This window comes from Odocoileus virginianus, chromosome 3 (assembly GCF_023699985.2).
Source record: "Odocoileus virginianus isolate 20LAN1187 ecotype Illinois chromosome 3, Ovbor_1.2, whole genome shotgun sequence".
NCBI classification, from domain to species: domain Eukaryota; kingdom Metazoa; phylum Chordata; class Mammalia; order Artiodactyla; family Cervidae; genus Odocoileus; species Odocoileus virginianus.
In genome coordinates, this window is record NC_069676.1 from 24,303,092 (window position 1) to 24,318,086 (window position 14,995).

Genomic DNA, 14,995 nt, shown 5'->3' on the forward strand with positions numbered 1-14,995 from the left:
GTCAGGTGGCCCAAATATTGGAGTTTCAGCTTCAGCATCAGTCCTTCCAATGAATATTCAGGACTCATTTCCTTTAGGATGGACTGGTTTGATCTCCTTGCAGTCCAAGGGACTCTCAAGAGTCTTCTCCAACACCACAGTTCAAAAGCATCAGTTCTGGGGCACTTAGCTTTCTTTATAGTCCAACTCTTACATCCACACATGACTACTGGAAAAACCATAACTTTGACCAGATTGACTTTGTTGGCAAAGTATTCTTTGCCTCCCAGTGTCTAGAATGCCTCCCACTCTATTACCTCCCAGTGTCTCTGCTTTTTAATATGCTGTCTAGGTTGGTCATAGCTTTACTTCCAAGGAGCAAGCATCTTTTAATTTCATGGCTGCAGTCACTATCTGCAGTGATTTTGCAGCCCAAAAAACTAAATAAAAAAAGAAAGAAAGAAAAATTTTTTTAAAGTCTTTTACTGTTTCCATTGTTCATTCTATTACCTCCCAGTGTAGCTGATATCTCATATACGTAGCTAATATTTTGCATTCCTATTATTGTCAGAACACGTTTGCTTCCACCTCACTGTAATTTTCTCACTGGTGTATTTTACTCTCTGATGTCACATAGAAAACACTTCACACCATCTCTCCCCACCCTCATTTCTCCTCTCTCCTTCCCAGACTCTTTAATCCATCCCCATGTGACTTGGTTTCTGGGATTTCTTCCCTCCCGATTCCCTTCCCCTTGCTCCTCTCCTACTTGGGAATGTTGCTCAATATCCCATGTGTCATCCGACCAGGTCAGGGTGCTGTGAGTGTGTGACCTCCTCACCCCTGCTGTGGTAGCATCTTCAATGCCAAAGAAATTCATCATCACCAGTTAAGCTTCCCATGTTAACTTCATATGGGTCCTTCATGTAGCTGCACCATGTACATTCATTGATAGTAGAAACACCTTTTATAATTGAATGGAGGTACTCTCAATTCTAGACATTTTCATCTAGAATTTCAAACTCTCATCTCGACATTTCTTTTATGTTTTCTCTTATGTGATATACTGGTTTGCATTGCAAAATCTTAAAGATTTGATATCATCTATTTAATCTATCATAGTCTTATTTTATACCATAAAAAATATGGCATCAAGAGAAATACTGAACCTACAAGTAAGGTCAGCTGCTACCAGGTAGACCCAGTTCTGCTGAATAACATGTTTTAATATTTATTCTTATTTACTTATTTGGGCTGTGCTGGGTCTAGTTGTGGCACATGGAATCTCTGATCTTCATTGCAGCATGTGGGATCTTTAGTTGTGGCAGGTGAACTCTTAGTTACAGCATGTGGGATCTAGTTCCCTGACCAGGGATGGAACCTCAGCCCCTGCATTGGGAATGTGGAATCTTAGCCACACTGGACCACCAAGGAAGTTCCTCCTGAATAACTTTTAACAGGTCACTTCCACTTTCTACATCTCTCTGCACTCACCAATAAAATGAGAATAGAAATGCCTACCCTCCTGAACTCAGAAAGTTTTAGCAAGAGTTAAATGAGTTACAAACTGAGAAAGCCTTTTAAAATGGCTTTTAAAATTATACTATATTATTATTATTACATGCAACTTGTAAGCATTTAATACATATTGATGGGGAAATGAAACAGATAGATAAATGATGTAGAGCAGACTGAATAATTACAAAAAGGCAGGATTAGAGGGAAGATAAGATGTAACATTAGTTCAAGCTCCTGGCATTGTAAGCTAGTGTCGTCACCAATGGCAACACAGACAGAATCAATGCTTAAGTCCAGTGCAGTGTTTAAAGAATGCAGGGCTTAGTTTCTGGTGAGAGATTATCTCACCTATGATTTCCATACCTCTGTGCAGTTAATGAGGCATCTAGTAGCACCTGTTCAGAATTTACCCAGGAAGAGATGAAATGGTGGGAGGCAGGAGCCAAGAGGCAGGGCTCACATTCATCAGTGCACATTGCTAGTCTTCCGGGGACAGCGACATATTTAACTGCTGAGCGGCAAATCCCATTTGACTGTTTAAGTAAAAGGTAATGATTAATATCAAGCTAAAAGTGTGTGCCTTTCTATCTTTTATTAAATAAAATACACTCAAGGCATATGTATGAAACGAAATTGCATTTTTAACAAGTTTTTCATTCTCCCATGAATTTGGCGTCACGGGATATTTGGTCCTGTGCATTTAGTCATTCATCCATTTATTCAAACAAACATCTCTTAAGTGAATTTTATGTGCCAAGTTTTCTCACAGATAGAGCAGAATTAAAAGATGAATAACCTCACAGCCTGAGGTCCCAGGGGTGGTGGGAAGGAGTGGGAGAGATGGAGAGAGTGAATGATTTAAATGCAACATGATGTGACAGAATATGGACTGACTCGGCATGCACTGGGCTCCCAGGTGATCTTTGAGCAGCAGATGAGTTAGGACTCCACTGCAGAACAGAGAAACCACTCTAGCGAGTGTAAGTAGGAAGAAATTTAATACAAGGAACAGGATGCTAACAAAATCAATGAACAGTCAGAAGGAGCCATCTCTATGCTGGGCCTGGAGAGAAGAGCTCTAAAACAACACTACAGAAGTCTCCCCACCCCTTTAAGGGGAGTGCCCTCTCTGCCAAACTCAGGAAGCTTGGAAATAAGAGGCTGCCAATGCAACATTGTCTCCAAGAATAGGAGGCACCAGCAGCTCTCCAGGGATGACAGCTGTTGGCTCCAACTGGGCCATTGTTGGGAGTCAGGGGTGGTGGAGGCTAATATGCCTCCATTGCACTCACCATTTGACTCAAAGCATGTTCTAGAAACCTGCACTTGTGATACAGACATAAAGAAATGAGCGAGCCAGAGCTCTGCAGTTTGCCGGGCCTTGTACTCAGCCCTTGGTGGCCCAGATGCTAAAGAATTCACCTGCAATGCGAAAGATTGGGCTCAATCCCTCAGTTGGGAAGATCCCCTGGAGAAGGGCAGGCCAATCCCCTCCAGTACTCCTGCCTGGAGAATTCCATGGACAGAGGAGCCTAGTGGGCTACAACCTGTGGGGTCGCAAAGAGTCAGATATGACTGAGTGACTAAGCACAGCACATAATCAGCCAAGGTGAGTGTCTGGCAAATGGTGGATCTTCCATTCAGAAGTTTTCATGAATATGTAATTCATCTATTCACAATAGATGTATTTCATGCAATTTGGATAGCCACATGTTATTTCCTTGCAATAATGGCCTCCTCTGCCCCTGCTCAGAGAGGAAGAGCTGCTGAAGGCCAGGCTACACTGAGTTACTGAGTTATAGCACGCAAACAGTGGCGTGCAACTCACCTGCAAAAGTATAGGTGCTATGAGGTGGCAATAAACTTCAAATACCTCTCTCTCTCTCTCTCTTCCTATCTTTCCTGTCCAAGAGGAAAGAAATTCAAGCAAGCTATGAGAGAATATACAATCAGATAAGCTTTTCAAATAGGTGATGAGCAGAGAAAAATGCAGTGCAACATGAACTGACCATTCTACTTACTTAGGTTCTACCTCATTATCTACACTTATGTGACAGTCAATGATGATAATACAGGAGACCAGTGCTAAACCAAGAAGTCACAGATAACCCTAGAATTAGACACTGGGGGGCAAAAATCCGTAAGTAGATGTCTTCACAAGCAACCATCTACTTCATTCATGGTAGTGGAAGCAAAGAGTAACTCTGAGTTATGAGCTTTCCCCAGATGAATGGAGCTAGTAATTTAGGTCCCTGCTGTGTTTCTGTTTATACACTGGCGCACACACACACACACGTGTGCACACATAGGAAGAAAGAAATATCATAAAGATGATCTACGCTTTAACCAATTAACAGTTACAAAATAAGACATGTGACTATACTATAATTGAATTGTCACCATCAGTACAAGAGGGCAATGCCAAAATTTCCTTGTACTTATAATGAGTTTTTTTCTTCTATTAAATATCTTTTTTTCCACCAAGCTTATGCCAATTATACCTCTCTTGTCTCTTTGACTAATGGGAATAACTGATCCCCACTTTCTAACATTTGTATCTGCCCAAATAATGTATTCTTCAGTCTTCCTCCTTTGCCCCAGAAAGTAGCTAACACTCTTGATTTTAGAAAGAATCTTTTAAAATGTATCACTATTTCAAGAGATTTCTGGATCCTGGCCAACTTGACTTGCTGTTATTAAAAAAAAAAAAAATGAAATGTTTAAAACTTAAGAATACTTTATGCCTGCAAGGTAACTAGCACCAATGAGCTTGTTCAAGGTGAGATTTTTTTTTTTCTCTGCTTTAATCTTTTGAACATGAATTAGCCACTGAGAGTTTGTATAGAGTTATGAGAAGATGGACTGGGGCTTACAATGTGGCCAAAACATGGATGTCTCAGAAGACTGGCATTTCTTATACCTGCTGAATAATTGTCATGAAAGGGTTGCTGTGAGAATTAAGAAGGGCAGAGCAGGAACTATGGAAACAGAACCTTACAGAGGAATTAAAGAAAAGAACACTATCCAGAACTAAGAGCCCAGCACACGGCCTTGGCCTTGGGTCCAGCCACAGAGGCCGCTCCTCTGGCATTCTCTGGGACGTCTCAGAACTCCTGGCCCTAATGTGGAGGGCACGTCCTCTGAGGGGGACATCTTTCCTCTGCAGACAGGAGTCATGCAGACACAGCTGGACTCAAGGGGGAGACAGGCTGGTTCTCAAAGGCTAAAGGGGATGACTATCAGGTTCACCAAGAGAGTTCATCTTCCCTTAGTGTCCAGAAGACAACTATTTCAAGGCATAATGTGAGGAAAAGGATGGGTGAGCCAATTCCTTCAAGGGTAAGTGAAAGTGAAAGTCACTCAGTCGTGTCCAACTCTTTGTGACCCCATCCATGGGATTCTCCAGGCCAGAATACTGGAGTGGGTAGCCTTTCCCTTCTCCAGGGGATCTTCCCAATCCAGGGATCGAACCCAGGGTCTTCTGCATTGAAGGCAGATTCTTTACCAACTGAGATATCAGGGAAAGAAGAGTATTATCCAGCTACTCCAGCCAACAAACAACTTATGCAGGATTCACAAAGTAAGAGAAGACCCTAGAGATCTGTTGCCTAAATATCCAACCATAACTTCATATGGTGTTCATAATCTCTGGATAATTGCTCTGCTTTTTGCTTTATTTTGCCTGAGCAGCCTCAGCACTCATGAAATACCTACCATAGTGCATGAAAGCCTGCACAGAGGCATGATGGATTAGCCACAAATAATGCCTTGGCCGACTGCAAAATTTCCCGTTTTCTTCAAGCTTCTTATGGTGGGGGGCGGGGGGGGGATGGTGCAGGAACCCTGCTTTATGAATTATTCTTTTGCCAGCTACTTAGGTTTTAAAGGGGCTTTTATGTATTCTAAAACCATGTTTATGTTAAATACCAGCGTAAATGAAGCACAGAAATAAGCAGCAATGCTATCTTGTGGGATCATAGTTCATGGAGATGGTGGTTCTTCCCCCATTTCCACTGTTTCACTCAGAGGACATTAAACTATTATCAAGCTTGCCTTCCCTTCCAGGCCTCAAGGACGGATTTAATTTTGTGCTACACTTAGACTTGATGGCTAAGAGCAATAATGCTAGTACAAACATCTGGACTCACTACAGGAAATCCTCTCCCTCATTTTAAGAGCCGGCCACCAACTTGAGTGAAAGGCGGGTAAGAGGCTTCTGCACCTCAGCCACCAACAGAAAACTGCAACTGAAAGGTATTCTAGGAAGGAAGAAGGGAAACTGACAAGAAATGAGAACTGAACTTCAGAGAACATTCTAGAATCAAAGTGACAATCCATGTGGAGTTTTTATATTTAGAAAATGCTAGGGCAAGAGATACAGAAGACAGGGTTTTTTATCTTTTTTTAAAAAGTAACTCACAAACATTCCTAATTTAGCTAAAGTCATGCATATACCTTGAAAAGGCTGACAGTACAAAGCGAAACATGAGTTTTCATAATTGTATTTGAAATCCTGGTGCTAGCTCACTAAGATAGAGATAAAGTTGACCGAAACCCTCATACTAGAGACTGGGGAAGTCTAATAGTTCTCTGAGTATTTGGGGGTGGGAGTGGGGAGGAGTTATAGTCACAGAAGTACTTTTTTTTCCAGCTTTTCAGACTCTATTGAATTGTTCTGAGGTTTCCTATGTGGTGGCTCAGACAGTAAAAAAAACCCGCCTGCGATGCAGGAGACCCAGATTTGATACCTGAGTTGGAAAGATCCCCTGGAGAAAGGAATAGCAACCTACTCCAGTATTCTTGCCAGCAGAAACACATGAACAGGGGAGCCTGGTGGGCTACACTCCATGGGGTCGCAAAGAGTTGGATACCACTGAGCGACTAACACTTTCACTTTATTTCATTTCCTGTGTTTACACCCTTGACCCAAACCTGGGACCCAAATCCTTCTCCATGACTCCACTTGTCATGTGTTCCCTCCCCTCTACCACCAAAGCATCAGCAAACACAGGTACCAGAACTTCCCCCGGAAAGGTGGGAGCCTTTGGATACAATGGGGGAGATGCTTTGCAGGCTGCTGCATCTTAAACTGTAAGAAAAGCACTTGAAAACCCTGAGTGAGTCCCTTCCACCATCCTTGCACCATCAGTTTCTCAGTAGCTGTGGCCCCTTAGCCATACGACCTCCCACCATTTTACTAAGCCTCGCACCTCTCTCCCATCACATCTATTATGGGATGAATTATGTCCCCTCAAAGATACATTCAGGTCCTAACCCCTAGTATCTGGGTATGTGACCTTATTTAGAAATAGCATCTCTGCAGATGTAGTCAAGTTAAGAAGAAGTCATGAGGGTGGGCCCTAATCCAATATGACTAATGTCCTTATAAGAAGAGGAGAAGAGGCACAGAAAATGCCATGTGACCATGAAACCAGGGACTGGAGTGATACAGTTGCAGACCAAGAAATCCCCAGGATGGCCAGGCACCACTAGCCTCCTAAGAAGCTAGGAAGAGGCAAGGAAGGATTCAACCAAGAGCCTCTTAGCAAAAGCGTGACCCTGCTGACACCTTGATATCGGATTTCTAGTCTCCCAAACTGTGAGAGGATAAATGTGTGACACTTTAAGCCCCATTCTGTTATGACGGCCCTAAGAAACTAACACAATATCTAATTCTTCCTTCTTTTTCCCTTCCTCCCACTTTCTCAGCAGAGATATATTGCATCTCGTATGATCTTGACACCTATCCTTATATCCTCAATTTTGACCCACTAGTAGTTGTGAAAAGTGAAAGTGTTAGTCACCCAGTCGTGTCCAGCTCTTTGTAACCCCATGGACTGTAGCCCTGTAGGTTCCTCTGTCCACCAGATTCTCTAGGCAAGAGCACTGAAGTGGGTAGCCATTCCCTTCTCCAGGGGATCTTCCCTACCCAGAGATTGAACACAGATCTGCATTGCAGGCAGAGTCTTTACTATCTGAGCCACCAGCAGTCGATGAGTGTATTTTCCTATTCAGGGACAGTTTTATCCCTAAGAGATAGTCTGGTGCCAGAGATTAAGAAAATATTTTTTTTCCCCTCCACTATCTGTAGTGTATTTAGATTGTAAAAACAAATAATCCAAAGTCCCCTAATTAGATTTGGAGGTCAAAACTCCACAAACTGGCAGCTGCTCTTGATCACAGAAGCAGACTTTTGCTTCATAACCATTGACAGCTTTCCATCGTCAAAGGGGAGGAAGGTCTTCCTGCTTTTCGGAGCTTGTGATGCTGCTGTGACCTGGCCTCTTCCTCCCCGCACCTCACCCCAGAGCAGCTCCCCAGCCTCCGCTCTTGGCATACTGGCTTCTTTCACTTCCTCCTTTTCAATCTGTGCTCCCTCCGCCCCCTCAGCTGCCCGGAACTCTTTTTCTCTGGACCCCTGCCCCAGCCCCTTTCTGAGCAACCACCTAATCCTTTTCTGACCTCACTCAACTGTCAAGCTGTCTGCAAGGCCTTTCCTGACACCCGGAGACTGAGTCACATCCCCCAGTTACAGACTTCTACGGCACCCACTGCTTTTCCTTACTGGTGTTTATTAGTTTTTAATCATAATAGAAACACTTTTAATTGAGCTCCTCTGGGAAATTATCTGATGTTTTCAAATCCATCTGGAAAACGTATTGACTGATTGCCGGAGTATGATAAATGCTTGTGACTTCTGCTGCGTAATGCCCTCATCACTTCTCCCCCGCCTAGTAGTGCCTTAGAAGAGAGGGTTGTATTTGTTCCCTAACTTGTTTATGGCAGTTGAACTTGATTACTATAATTACATAGTTTAATTAAATATCACATAAGCTGATCAAATGTGAGCATAAAAGAGAGAGTCACTGTTTCTATGAAAACTTAAGTTCAATGCTATTGCTATGAAAAGACTTGAAAAAACTGGGGGAAAATTGCTCTTAAATTGTAGGCAAGATAAGTATAAAAGATTGGGGGAAAATAATAAGTTCTAAATGAATTCAAATTACTTCACAAGTGTCTTTAAGTTCTCCCTCTACTTTAATGTGTTTGAAGCTGGAAATTATAGATGATATACATTTTGAGTGGGCTTTATGCAAGAAAGATGATGTTAACCTTCAGTTATCAGACTGATCCTCAAAAGAAAGCACCTGGGCCCTACCAAATTCGGCAGATAAACATTTGTTTACACATTTTAAGTAAAAAATAAAACTGTTCTGTTCGTGTATACATATATACACACACGCTCCTTCTGTCTGCATTTCCCAATCACCTAACCAGCTACTAGTCTTGCTCTCTGGATAAAAGGACTTCTGCAGTCAAGATCAGTAAATATTTATTGATGAGATCATTTGATTAACACCCATCTCCCCCACTTTGTGAATTCCATTATAGCAAGGGGCATGTCTACTGGGTTCAACCCGAGTTCTAGTGCCCAACATTGGCATGTAGTACCTACTCAGTAAGCATTATTCTGAATAAATGAATGAAAGATAATTTCCCTTTACTTGGTGTTATGCAGGTATAGTAGATAACTTAGCAAAATATCTAAACATATTTCTAAAAGATGCTGAAAGCAGTGGGAAAAAAGTATCCCTCAGAGTTCTTTTAAGCAATAAGTGTTAACTTCAAGTCTGTGAAAGACTGCTCAGTGTGTTGGGGCGTGTTTCTTTCTGACCAATGGGCTGTACAGGGCTCCCTGGATAGGTGTAGATTGGAAGCAGGGAACGAAGGAAGCACTTTTTACTCTTCTCTGCTCTCTTTATGTTCTGAGAAATCTATTCTCTTCCATGATCGAGGTTTAGTGAACATAACAGATGGGTTTAATCCATAAAAGTGAAAAACTTTTCCCATTTCAAATCCATTTCCTGCTTCTCTAGGTAAAACAAAGCTTTCCCTGAGGAAATGATGTAAATACACTCAACTGTTCTTAAAAGATGCCACATAGCACAAAATATTGCTATACACTGAACCATGTTTTTTCTTTCATTTACATTTAAAAAGAAATATGAATTGTGGTAGTGGAAAAGCAAAATACAAATAAGAGTTAGGACAGGTTTTTCAATCCCTGCTTCATTGTGTTCTCCCTCCCCAAGCAAGAATTTCCTAGAAAACAGGTTTGGTAAAAAAAACATGCCCTACCTCTGTTACAGAATTCTTGCGAAGGATCAAAATAAATCACATACACGAAAACCTCCAAAATACTACAAAAGGTAAACACACATATCCTGTCATTGTCACTATAAGCTCCCCACACCAGATTTCTTCAGCAGCGTCAGTCTCTGCCTTTCTTTGTGCCTGGCAGGCTGCACACCATCCACTGACTTTTGCCCACTGCCTTTTGCCCAGACATAGGCTGTCTTCTGTTACTACATTCAAGAGGTACTGGAGTGTACCAATTGGGGGTAGACAGTCAGGTCCTGCTCCAGCAAACCTTGTGGGGAAATCCATAGGACACTCAATCCACATCTCCTCCCATAGTCTTTTCAAGACAGATATAGAGAGGCAGGGTGGGTCCAGGTTCCTGTGAAAACCATAGTTTCATTGCCGGTGTGGGTTTAAACTTTAACAGCTTTGGTATCCATCTGTAAAATGTCATTTCTCTTGGTTCCATCCTAGTAGCTCAAACAATAGAAAATCACAAATCCACCTCCCTTGATAAAATGTAAAAGACTGTAGTCTCTGATAATATATGTGCACTCAAGCTACACTAATTTATTCTACAATTACTTTTATTTTTTAGCATTTTTATTTGGCTCTTATACTACATAATTAATGGTGTTTACATGGAAAGGTTCTTTAACTAATGTAAATAGCATAAGTGGATTACTGAGCAAGGCTTAAAACAAATAAACATTTTTCTCCTTTTGAAATTTTCTTCACTCTCCTCTGAATCTCTGGCATGAGAGCAGAATTTTTTAAATGTCAAGAGGAATATAGAAATCAGGTACCTGACACCCATTGTCCCCTGGTAAGACAGACTTATAATTTTCTTTCCTGTAATGGTTGGCCTAGGGGAGTCAACAGTGACCCAGCTGACCCAACACATCCAGATTCAGAAGCTCGTCTTTGGGAAGTTGCCACTCTTCTTTTCAATGACCTTAAAGATAACACAATATCTGGTCCCTACAGATGATTCCTGCAGAGTTTGCAGTACTGGGGATGAAACACTCAAGAGATAAACAAATCAGCTCACTATAATGGCCAGAAAAAGACCAGGTTTCTAAACACCTCTACCATCATGATCACATCGCTAGTTGGGGCAGTTATTAGGGCTGTCCCTCCTAGTCAAAGTTCAAACTACATCTTTCTTCAGTGACAGCGCAGAGCCGGGTTACTGTAAAATAGAGTTGGCATGATAGTCACTAACTGTCAGGACTTAGGTTATTTTTCTAAGGTGTTCTCCAGGGAAGGCACTAACATTAAAAGCCATTTCTTTGCTCCTTCTCTCCCAGAGGCAAAGCCTGGCATATGGAGGGAAGATGCTTCACTCTTCACCATACATCCAGCCCTTAGGAGGCCTTAAAAGGAAGCCTGGCTCCAGGCCATCTCTGGAAGAACAGGCAATGTGTTTTCTAAAGCATCCTTGGAGTTGAGGAGCTGTGCACCAAGCTATACCAGCAGGCTTTCTCTAGAGCAGGCTTCTGTCTCAGAACTGATCACAGAGCTGGCAGGGTCTTGAGACGGAACAGACAATTCAACCCAAGTGAGTTCTGACCGGACATTCCAGAACACAGAGATCCTTGCACCACTTCTATCCAGATTCCAAGAGCATAGCTTGGAACTGCAGTCCAGACCCAGATGACAAGATCAAATGCCTATGACAGGACTTCCCTGGTGGTCCAGCGGTTAAAAATCTGCCTTCCAATGCAGAAGATATAGGTTTTATCCCTGGTTGGGGAACTAAGATCCCACATGCCATGAGGCAACAAAGCTTGCCCACCACAATGAAGACCCAGCACAGCCAAAACTGGAAAAAAAACCACAAAAATCCCCATGACAAGCCAGTTTTGAGTGAACAGAGTTGCTTAAGACCCATGGCTGCACTAAGACCTTCAGATTCTCTTAAGACTCTTCCTTTCACATCACATGAACCATGTTAAAATCTGTATACATCCTACACTTCATAATTTCACTATAAGATTTTATAATTTTACTTTTGAAATTATTTAGCTAAAGTAACTAAAATATGCTGTAATTTCTCAACACTCACTCAGGAAGAGCATCTCATCTAAAAACTGTTTTCAAATATAAAGAAATTGTTATGAACACTGAATCCAGCAATCAATGAACATGACACAATACTGCAGTTTGTAATCATTAATAAATGTTTATTAATTTTGCCTTGGCAGATGTTTTTTATTTTGGAGACAATTCTTCCTGGTGAGACTTCAGACATTTTCTCCAGCTTAACTCATATGCCCAGCACTGTGAGTCCTACTCCTAGAGGTAAACTGGTCCTCTGAGCTCCTGGCACTCAGCCAAGCCCTCCTGGAGTGACTGGGCATCAATTACAGCAAGTCAACAGGGATGCCCAACCATCCATGGGACTTCCACTCTCAACTAAAAACATCATGAGGAGGTCTCATACCATCACCTGAATGACCCAAGAAATTCTTAGTAATTAAATTCTGCTTCAGAATTTGTGAATTTTGGGCTCCATGGAGATATTTACCTTTAACCAATACTAAAAGCCTTCACTGTTGGCTTTTGGTGGAGTCATTCTTCTCATTCAGCAGATGAAATCAGGTTTCACGAATCCAATTATATTTCCATTCTCCAAGAAATGAGATTTGGAAGCTGATTTGGAGTTGCATTTCTAGGAAGTTTTCCTACTACACCACAAAATGTGAGTTACACAGATTCCACCAAGGTGTTTATAACTAGACCCAGGATAACTTCTTTAAAGATAATATATCAGCAACTGTTAGGTGAAGTATACTTTGTCGACTGACTTCTTTTTCATTTTCTTCAGAAAGACTGGGTCTTATCAAAGTGTATCAACTCAAAAATAATCATAGGTAGTCTTAATGGATTGTTCTCAGGATCAATCAAGTTATAAGTGTAAAGCTGTGGTGAACAAATCAACAAGTGTTAGCTTTAAAAATTATTATTATCCACCATTTGATCACTATTTACAGTAACAGCTTCTAGAACTAACACCAAAAAAAAGATGTCCTTTTCATCATAGAGGATTGAAATGCAAAAGTAGGAAGTCAAGAGATACCTGAAGTAACAGGCAAGTTTGGCCTTGGAAATACAAAATGAAGCAGGGCAAAGGCTAGCAGGGTTTTGCCAAGAGAATGCACTGGTCATAACAAACACCCTCTTCCAACAACACAAGAGACGACTCTATTCATGGACATCACCAGATGGTCAATACCAAAATCAGATTGATTATATTCTTTGCAGCCAAAGATGGAGAAGCTCGATACACTCAGCAAAAACAAGACGTGGAACTGACTGTGGCTCAGATCATGAGCTCCTTATTGCAAAATTCAGATTTAAACTGAAGTGCAGAAAACCACTAGGCCATTCAGGTATGACCTACATCAAATCATTTATGATTATTTAGTGGAAGTGGTAAATAGATTCAAGGGGTTAGATCTGAAAGAGTGCCTGAAGAACTATGGATGAAGGTTCATAACACTGTACAGGAGGCAGTGATTAAAACCATACCAAAGAAAAGAAATACGAGAAGACAGAATGGTTGTCTGAGGCAAAATGGCCTTACAAATAGCTGAGAAAAGAAGAGAAGTGAAAGGCAAAGAAGAAAAGGAAAAATATACCCAACTGAATGCAGAGTTTCAGAGAATAACAAGGAGAGATAAGAAAGCCTGCTTAAGTAAACAATGCAAAGAAATAGAAGAAAATAATAGAAGGGGAAAGAATACTACAGATCTCTTCAAGAAAATGAGAAATACCAAGGGAAAATTTCATGCAAAGACAGGCACAATAAAGAACAGAAACGGTAGGGACCTAGCAGAAGATATTAAGAAGAGGTGGCAAGAATACACAGAAAAACTGTACAAAATAGGTCTTAATGACCCAGATAACTACCATGGTGTGATCACTCACCTAGAGCCAGACATCCTGGAGTGTGAAGTCAAGCAGGTCTTAGGAAGTATTACTATAGTTAGTGGAGGTGATGGAATTCCAGCTAAGTTATTTCAAATCCTAAAAGATGATGCTGTGGAAGTGCTGCACTCAATATGACAGCAAATTTGGAAAACTCAGCAGTGGCCACAGGACTGAAAAAAAGTCAGTTTTCATTCCAATCCCAAAGAATAGCAATGCCAAAGAATGTTAAAACTACCGCACAACTGTAGTCATTTTACATGCTAGCAAGGTAATGCTCAAAATCCTTCAAGCAAGGCTTCAAAAATATGTGAACCAAAAACTTGCAGATGTACAAGCTGGATTTAGAGAAGGCAGTGGAACCAGAGATCAAATTGCCAACATCCGTTGAATCATAGAAAAAACAAAGGAATTCCAGAAAAACATCTACTTCTTCTTCATTGACTATGCTAAAGCCTGTGACTATGTGGACCACAACAAACTGTGGAAAACTCTTAAAGAGATGGGAATACCAGACCACCTTACCTGCCTCCTGTGAAACCTGTATGCAGGTCAAGAAGCAACAGTTAGAACCGGACATGAAACAATGGTCTGTCTGGTTGAAAATTGGGGAAGGAGTACGCCAAGACTGTATATTGTCAACCTGCTTATTTAATTTATTTGCAGACTTGGAGAAGGAAATGAAAACCCACTTCAGTATTCCTGCCTGGAGAATTCCATGGACAGAAGAGTCTTGCAGGCTGCAGTCCACGGAGATGCAAAGAATCGGACACAAAACGCTGGGCTGGATGAGGCACAAGCTGGAATCAAGATTGCCGGGGGAAATATCAACAACCTCAGATACGCAAGCAGATACCAGCCAAATAACAGAAAGTGAAGAGAAACTAAAGAACCTCCTGATGAAGGTGAAAGAAGAGAGTGAAAAATCTGGCTTAAAACTCAACAATTCAAAAAATGAGAATCATAGCCTCCAGTCCTACCACTTCATGGCAAATATATGGGGGGAAAAATGGAAACAGTGACAGATTTTATTTTCTTGAGTTCCAAAATCACTATGGATGGTGACTGCAGCCATGAAATTAAAAGATGCTTGCTCCTTGGAAGAAAATCTATGACAGATCTAGACAGCATATTAAAAAGTGGAGACATCACTTTGCCAACAAAAGTCCACATAGTCAAAGCTACGTTTTTTTCCAGTAGTCATGTATGGATGTGAGAGTTGGATCATAAAGAAGGTTGGCACAGAAGAATTTGTTGCAGGGAGGGGGACCCCTTCCAGGGCCCAAAACTGGGCGCTTGTCTAACACTCGGAAATGAATTGTCTGAGGAGACACACATGCTGACAAAGCAAGAGATTTTATTGGAAAGGGCACCCGGGTGGAGAGCAGTAGGTAAGGGAACCCAGAACTGCTCTGCCTCATGG

The 14,995-nt window shown here is 41.5% G+C and overlaps 2 long non-coding RNA genes across 2 annotated transcripts; one reads left to right on the forward strand and one right to left on the reverse strand.

The window, feature by feature from the left end:
• Nucleotides 1-1,693: 1,693 nt before the first annotated feature.
• Nucleotides 1,694-4,431, reverse strand: LOC139032201 (uncharacterized). The gene is made up of 3 exons (XR_011484725.1): nt 4,371-4,431; nt 3,326-3,399; nt 1,694-2,030 (listed from the first exon to the last, which is right to left on the reverse strand). It is a non-coding gene; the product is annotated as an uncharacterized lncRNA (long non-coding RNA).
• Nucleotides 4,432-4,534: 103 nt separating this feature from the next.
• On the forward strand, nt 4,535-12,144 carry LOC139032203 (uncharacterized). The gene is made up of 2 exons (XR_011484727.1): nt 4,535-4,836; nt 11,847-12,144. It is a non-coding gene; the product is annotated as an uncharacterized lncRNA (long non-coding RNA).
• The last annotated feature ends 2,851 nt before the right edge of the window (nt 12,145-14,995 follow it).